The following is a 7,753-nucleotide window of genomic DNA, read 5'->3' as shown; positions in this document are numbered from 1 at the left end:
AGGTTCATAATGTATCTGTGTGATGAAGTTTAGCAGTAATGTCTGTGGGCCAGATATTTCATGGTATTTAGAGATGAGGCAGTAGATTGTGAGCTTGGGGCAAATTTATTTGTTATTGAATTCTCTTTCAGCTCATCAATCCTCAGGAGCAGACATGTAGTTTTCAAAAATAGCCTGTCAACAACTTTGGAATCCCCCAGTTGGGGAGGTCCTTAGAGAGGAGATACATTTTCTTGATTAAACAATACACTGTCACACTGGGCAGACTTGAAAGGGATGGGGAAAAATGGAGTTATTAATCATTCTCAATGCTCTTTGGAAAATGCAATTTCTATTTCAGCAAAGCAAATCATCTCTCTTTGGTTAAATAACAAAAGTGGCCTGCACACTCTCCCTTGCCTTTGGGTCATGCCTGAGAACTCAGGTCTGTGAAGATTCCCTAAGGCCCACTTCCTTCTCCCAGTTGTCTGTGCATGTGGGCAGAGTTGAGGCCACGCTTGGGTCACTTTTCCCGGACACTTTATGTTATGACTTCCTAGAGCTCTCCCAGAGCACATCCTGCCTCCTGGGCTTCAAGTTCACAAAAGAAAATATAAGACAATGTGTAAACCACAGAAATATATATTAACGAGGTGATGAAAACAAACACAAGATGGTATATTAACAGCTTTCGTTGTTTCCTCCAGAGATTCAAAGAAATGCCTATCAGGCACCTACAGGGTGCTTAGCACTTGGTTAGGATAAACAAGCCATTTAGTGGGCATTCAGTAATGACATATATACAACAATGAATAATATGAGTCAAATGTAGCATGACCGAAGACCAAATCAGAGGCCGCAGGAACCAAAAGGATGGCAATTAAGAGAGCCGGGATAATCAGCAAAACCTGTAAGAGTCTTCGATGATGAGAATGGTTTGCCTAACGGCCAAAGGCTTCATTGTTTTCCTTATGGAGCCAACAGGATAGCTTCCCTGACCGTTCGTTGTCAGCCGACCTTCCATGCCCTCGGAGACGTGATCATTTCGGCCACAGCAGGCTCCTGCTACAGATGCCTAAGTCCTCCTGAGTTCTTCTACTTACCTGGAGACTCCAGAAATTCGCAGTGTATGGTCAGGCTTCTGAACCATCCAGTCTCATTTTTGCCTTCAAATCTGGACTCGGGTTTCTTTGGAGGCAACACGATCATTTCTGGCCAACACCCCGCGTAGAATCTGGAAAGGACTGACTGCCACAGGACTCATCAGTGTGCTGTGTCCAAGCATCTCAGGATGGGGGCAGAAGGGCACCCTCCCAACCCCCAGCACCCCTAGTAAACCACCGCCCCTGCGTGTGCCGGCAAAAGCCTTTCTCTGAGGGCTCGGCTCTTTCAGCTCTCTCTCCACAGCTGTCATAGCCGATCGCTCTTCCACACTCAGACATGGCTGTGGCTCACTGCCCCTCTCTTTCCCTCTTTTTCTCTCTTTTCTCTCTTTCTCTTCTTTCTTTCATTTTTTTCCCTTTTTCTTTCTTTCTTCAAAAAGCTTTATTGTTTCCACTGGGTTCAAGGCTTGGGAGAGGGTTCCCAGGTGATTAAAGAGCTGCCTGGTGGCTGCAGGGAAGGCTCACCCACAAGCCCTGGCTCCAGGGGGATGCCAGAGGGGCCCCTCAAAGGCTGCTGGGCTTCAGAGTTTCCCAGTCATGCTCAGGTGAGCTTTTGGAAGAGAGATACTTGCCCAAGCCAGCCTGTGGAGGTTAGTCAGGTGGTTGCTCATCTCCTTAATGAGTTTCACCTCCTCATCTAGGAGGTGGTTCTCCAGGAAGTCACAGAGCTGGAGGTCTGTCTGTGTAGGCAGAACCCAGGCCATGCAGATCCAAAAGGGCCGGGTTCAGGTTCTCCTCCAGAACCAGCAGGGTTTCCAGGGCATCTAGGGTCTTACCCACTCATCTTGGGACAGCTTCTGCACATCCTGGAAGGGGGCATGGCTGCCGCGCTGGTTTTGCATCTTTAAGAGAAGCTCAGTACCCTCGAGCTTCTCAGCCAACTGGCGGAAGAAGTGGCCCACATCCTCCAGAGCCACATCCTTGCAGTGGAAAGAGGAGCCCAGAGAGAGGTAGGTGTAGGAGGCCACAGATGCATGTTAACCAGGCAGCTGACCGCAGCCTCCACCTGGGTGGAACAATGCTAACGAATCTGGGAGCTCATGGTTGATGGGTAATTAGGAGCTGAGCTCAGAGTAGGGTGTTGGCTGGTCTCGGAGGCAGAGGGTGGCCGAGAAGATGGCTCTGAAGGTTGCGACTGGAAAAAGGTTGGAGGGTGGTCAGAGGCTGGAAGAAGGGGCATCCCTGGGTCTGTTCCGTCCACACACCGTTGAAACAAGAGACAGATCCGTGGGACTTCTGGGCGCACTGGCTCACTGGCCCCCTCTTCAACTCAAGCCCCACCGTTAGTAAAGGAGCATGGGCTTTGCAATCAAAGAGAGTTGGGTTTGAAACACAGCTCGACCTACTACCAATTGTGTGACCAGAGGCAAGTGGCTTAACTTCTCTGACCCTTAGTTTGTCACAGGTAACGCACAGTAATGGTGCTTACATGAAGAAGGCTGTGAGACTGTGCATGTAGATTGCACACCACAAGGGGAAACTCACAGAAAGGGATAAATAAATGTTGCTTAGGAGGACCGCTATGATGTGGACAGCAAACCCAACACCCTCTCTTCGCAGTTCCTCCATCTCTGCAGCTCTATCCAGCTCCCCGGCATGCCGTCACTTTCAGCTTTGGACTACCTCACAGCATTCAGAATGGCTCCTCTAGCAAAATCCTAAAGATCTACTTTTTTCCCATTACCTTTTCCTATTATTCTGGCCCTCTTACTTTTTTTTTTATACTCATGTTGTACCTGTTAATTTTTCTTGATCCTCCATTCCTCCTTGTTCTCCTTCATCTTTTTTCCCGTGTCTCAAAGCATAGATGTCATGATGCCATTAATAACGTTCTTTGACAACTTTCTTGTTTCCTCATCTTTCCTGCAAAACTCCACTGCTAAATCAAACCAGGTGATTTCCTCTCCTGTTTTTATACCCAGGCTCTAGAGAGCTATTAGAAAAAGAAGATTAAACTTTGGTGAGGATCTGTAAGTGTACATTCTCCAGCTTAGCTCTTGTGAGTTTCCTCTGCGCCCTTCACTTTTCGACCCAGGACATTCTTTTTGAGTTTCCTACGCATCACCTCTCTGGAAGCTCCCAGGTGAAACTCTAGCCATCTGCATCATAAGAGGAACTTCCCTAACTTTCCGCTACATCTCCTCTCTCAATCCTTTCCCAGTTCCTCTCCTTATAATTACAAACATCCACATGGTAGAAGGTTCTGTACCTCATTTTTCCTATTTCCTTAACGATGTCATTCTATTGTTCACCTCTGCTCTCTTCTGTTGCATCATCCTTCCTCTACCTACTTACTTTCTCTCTCAAAATATAAATGTGTTCAGGGTCTTCTCTCCTTCATATGCTCCCCTTCCCCAGACACTCCTGACTCTCAGTTTGAAACATAAATCTCCAACCTCTTCTTCTTCCTCCTCGCTCCACCCACCCTCCCCCTTCATCTTTGGTCCTCTAGTAAACACATGAACATTTTGTAGGGTTCCATCCTCAACCCTTTTCTATTGTCATTCTGGATCCTCTCATATGGAGGTGATAATCACAATATTTAGCACCTGGCATGGGTGGGCGCTGACAAATCGGAACAGATTCTGGCCATAAGCATCTGACAGAGCCATGCCAGAACATAGCAGCCGAGCATTAGCCCTGACTCCATGGCATCCGCAGTCACCTGTGTCCCAAAGCTGTACTACCAGCCGACCCTCTTTCATAAATCAAAGTGGGCACATTCCCTGGGACATAGCACAGGCACCATAAATTCAACATTTGCTAAACTGAGCTCTTCTTTTCCTCTTTTCTCCAAATGTTTCTTCTCCCGCACTGCTTGTACTTCTAGAGGTACAGAGAGGGGAAACGTATCCTACTCTATCTCGAGTAAAACTATTTCACCCCTGTGATCTTGGCATTTTCTACCTTGCCTGCAGTGAGAAGGCTATAAATCTTAAACTGGGCTTCCTTGCTAACATCCTACAGTGACTTTCTACTGCTTTTAGGATAAAATTGACACTCCTTAGGGCATACCTGGCTCTTCAGGATGTGGCTTCTGCCGACCTCTTGAAACTGACTGACTTCTTAGCACGTCTCTCGCCACCTTCAACCCTTCGTGCCCTCCGCTCCATGCTAGATGGAACCCCAAATACCAGCCCCCAAAGGTTGTGTTAGTTTTTGCCTTGTGCCTTTCCACAGCATCTCTTGGCTACCTGGGCCATCATTATCACCACTAACTTGCCCTGACTTGTTTCCACAAAAAACAAAGCAAAACAAAACAAAACAAAACACCCTAGTCAGAGATGTTATTTCTTTTAGGAAGACTTCTTGAGCTCCCCACTGTCCAGATGGGGTTAAATACACTCCCCCTGCTCTCATTACGCCTCATGGTTATCTCTTCCATTTCACTTCTCAGAAACTATTGCATCCCTCTATTTACCTGTCTAGCTCTTCCCTGCAATGTGAAGTCTTTAAAGGCAGGCAGATCAGTGGTTGGTGCACAGTAGGAGCTCAAGAGTTTATGGACTGAAGGGCTGATTGCACCAAGCAGGAAGATCATAAATGATGAACACCAACACATCGCGTCTGTTCATTGTTGGTATATAGGTTTGTTTATCATTTGAAAAGTCTTGAAATTAGTGAAGCAGATAATACTGTCTGGTCTTTGTTCAGTGTTTGGAGAAACTGTCAAGACCCACGAAGTGTCCCTCAGGAGTTTCGGAGAATCTAAAACTGATGAGAGGGCTCTGTGAGCACCTGCTGCCTCCCTGTGGACGCTGTGAGTGCCTAATGAATCTTGACTGACTAACTCTACCTCTCTGGGTGCTTTGCCAAAACAAACCCATAATACTTTAGGTTAGTTTCGTTTGCCACCATCCTCCTTTCTAGATTTTTCTTTCATAGAGTAGAAATGGACATGCCAAATGGACATATGTAACATTCTCAAATCACCTTGTTTTATATTTTGGGTGCTCTCTCAAATCCTGCCTCTATTTTAACCATTTCAGTAAAACTACATAATTTATCTTTTAATGTTTCTCCATTGCCCTGTAATTTTATTACATCAAAGTGTGTTCCAGACACAAATTGTGATTTAGCTTGTGTGGTTCTGGATCTTGTATAGCCTGCAGCCATTTGATTTAAAATTTGAGAGAGAAATATTGCACTTACTAGGGGCGAAGTGACTGTGTCTGGTGTGGGGTGGTAAACGTGGGGAAAACGTAAATCTGTGAGCGGTGAAGGAAGAGGTCACCTTTAGTCATTGGAGCAGACAAAGTAGTTGGGAGCAGATTAACTGCACAGTAGTAAAGGACTCTTTCTTTAGAATCAACTTTTAAATTATTGTCCAAATTGTGCTTAAAACGTTCCCTCACTTGCCCTTCCCGTTCAAATCTCTTACTGCCCCCCAAGGGAGATTAGCAAAAAGTGGACAAAATTAATTTCTCAAATTCTTAAGAAGAGAGAAGTTCAAGCCTATTATATTAGAGCATTTTATCCTTCTTGTGCTAATGCTGTTGATGATAATTTGAATTTTGCTTATGATTGAAATGCAAAGTAACTCCTTCCATCATGTGATCCTTGCTGGGGCTTCCTCATCTTATTGTCTATCTCAGACTATTCTAGGTGTCTTTCTTTCTAAGGCTAACCACTGCTGGGCCTTGTGCTGGGCTGTGAATGTCCAAATGGCAAGGCTAGTGTTTATCAATTCCAAATTAGCATTAAGGAATGTAAGGGAATTAGCATTTACTGATCACACATGATGCGCTCGAACAGTGCTGGGTGTTTACAGATGCTATCTCATTTAATTCTCACCATATTTCTAGTGATGAAGAGATTATTTTCATCCTGTTGGATAAGTACATTGGGGTTCAGAGAGCTTAAGCAATTTGATTTGACCAACAGAGCACAGAATGTAGGGGAGCCTGGACTTGAATCCAATTATGGTTGATTCTGAAAGCTCATTAACATTCTATTATACAGGCTACATCCTGCTATGACTAGGGAGTATCACAGATTTAGCATTTAATTTCTCTGTTTTGAAGTTTTTCTCTTAAAAATTTCATTGTGGTTCCTAATGAATTCTCTATGTCTCTTATAAAGTGCTTCAGAGGATACTGTGCGCACACATACACATACGTGGGTATGCGTTAGAATTTAGAGATAGTTTTGTTTATACATTAGGGTATTTAGCCAATAGCATTTATACTGAGAATTCTTCCCTTTTCTATACTTTCCAATTTGAGAGTTTTATAAAATGGTCTATAACTTACAAAATGAAGATGTGGATCAGCAAATGGCTTGTCTGCACAAACTTTGGAGTAGTTGGCACAGTCCAAATTCATTTGCTCTTCTTCATCTGTCCTCATCGCCTTCTGACCTCATTTTCATTTACTTGCGTTGTGTTCCCTTGTGACTTGGTTTCAGCTGATATCAATTCCAAGCCGCCTATTCCACCCCTTTGTCCCCTTCTCTTTTCTGGGCTGGTTTCTGTCCTTTTCCATGAAACCTTTCTCTGTCTACTCTCATCTTTGACTTCTTAGTCAGAACCACCCAGGTGAAACAGTGAGAGAAAGGGTAAGTGATTGTTAGCAGTATTTCTACAACTAAATTAAAAGAGCAAAGACATTGGTTTATGAATATTTTTCTTTTTAAAACTTATCCTCAGTGGTTAGACAATGTTGGTGTATGGTGAACCCTCAACAGATATTTCCAGGTTGTTGGTCAGTGCTGCCTATGAGGCAATGCAAACATGGGGGCTACACAAAATGGCGCATATATATATATAATTTAGAGATACATATATATCTCTAAATATATACATATATATTTGGAGAGGGGAGAGAAGGGGTGGGGAGGAGCAGAGGCAGAGGGAGAGAGAATCTCCAGCAGACTCCCCGCTGAGTGTGGAGCCCAACAAGGAGCTGGATATCACAACCCTGAGATCATGACCTGAGCTGAAATCAAGAGTCGGATGCTTAACTAACTGAGTCACCCACATGCCCCCAAAATGGTGTATTTTAACTGTTGTTGGTTTCCATGTCACACACTTTGAAAGTGACCAACCCAGTGAATGGGGTGAGGCCTACCATCTGCCAGGTGCATCTAGAGTAAAAATCTTTAGTGAGGAAAGGCTCCTTAATAAAAGCAATACTTTGGCATTATTTAAGTGCCAAGTCAATGAGAAGATGTGGTATAAATCATCAGTAGGGGCTCATTGCCCCATCTTTCCAGCCTTGTTGTTCTTCTGTCCTAAACAAACCCAATGCTTTGGCCTCCTAACACCTGCTTTATGCCATCAGCCCCAATCAGGGTCTTTTCTCCATGTCCACTTGCTGAATTACCTTAAGGCCTGTGTGTGCTCCCAGAGCATCCCATGCTTCTTCTGGCAAAGCACTTAACAACAGTTTAAATGATGTGTGTGGCTGGGTAATATATCATACCCTCCCTGTGAGGCTATTATATGCTCATTGCTTCAGAGGAACAACGTGAAGAGCAGAAAGCAAAAGGCTCTTTCAACATTTTGGAGTGAGAAGGGCTTCCCCCTGTGGGACAATTTGCTATTGTGCTCACCAAAACCTGTCTCTTTTTCGTCTTGGACACACAGCTAGCTGACATTTTTCAGACACCCT

At 44.5% G+C, this 7,753-nt stretch overlaps 1 pseudogene; it reads right to left on the bottom strand.

Moving 5' to 3' along the window:
- Positions 1-1,646: 1,646 nt before the first annotated feature.
- LOC114219504 (ferritin light chain pseudogene) lies at positions 1,647-2,184 on the bottom strand (annotated as a pseudogene).
- Between the last annotated feature and the right edge of the window lie 5,569 nt (positions 2,185-7,753).

Source organism: Eumetopias jubatus, unplaced genomic scaffold (assembly GCF_037043125.1).
Source record: "Eumetopias jubatus isolate StellerSeaLion01/CBP00866 unplaced genomic scaffold, mEumJub1_p1.0 scaffold_6, whole genome shotgun sequence".
In the NCBI taxonomy this organism is placed as follows: domain Eukaryota; kingdom Metazoa; phylum Chordata; class Mammalia; order Carnivora; family Otariidae; genus Eumetopias; species Eumetopias jubatus.
Note: the sequence above shows the minus strand (reverse complement) of the source record. Positions and strands in the feature narration are given on the sequence as shown.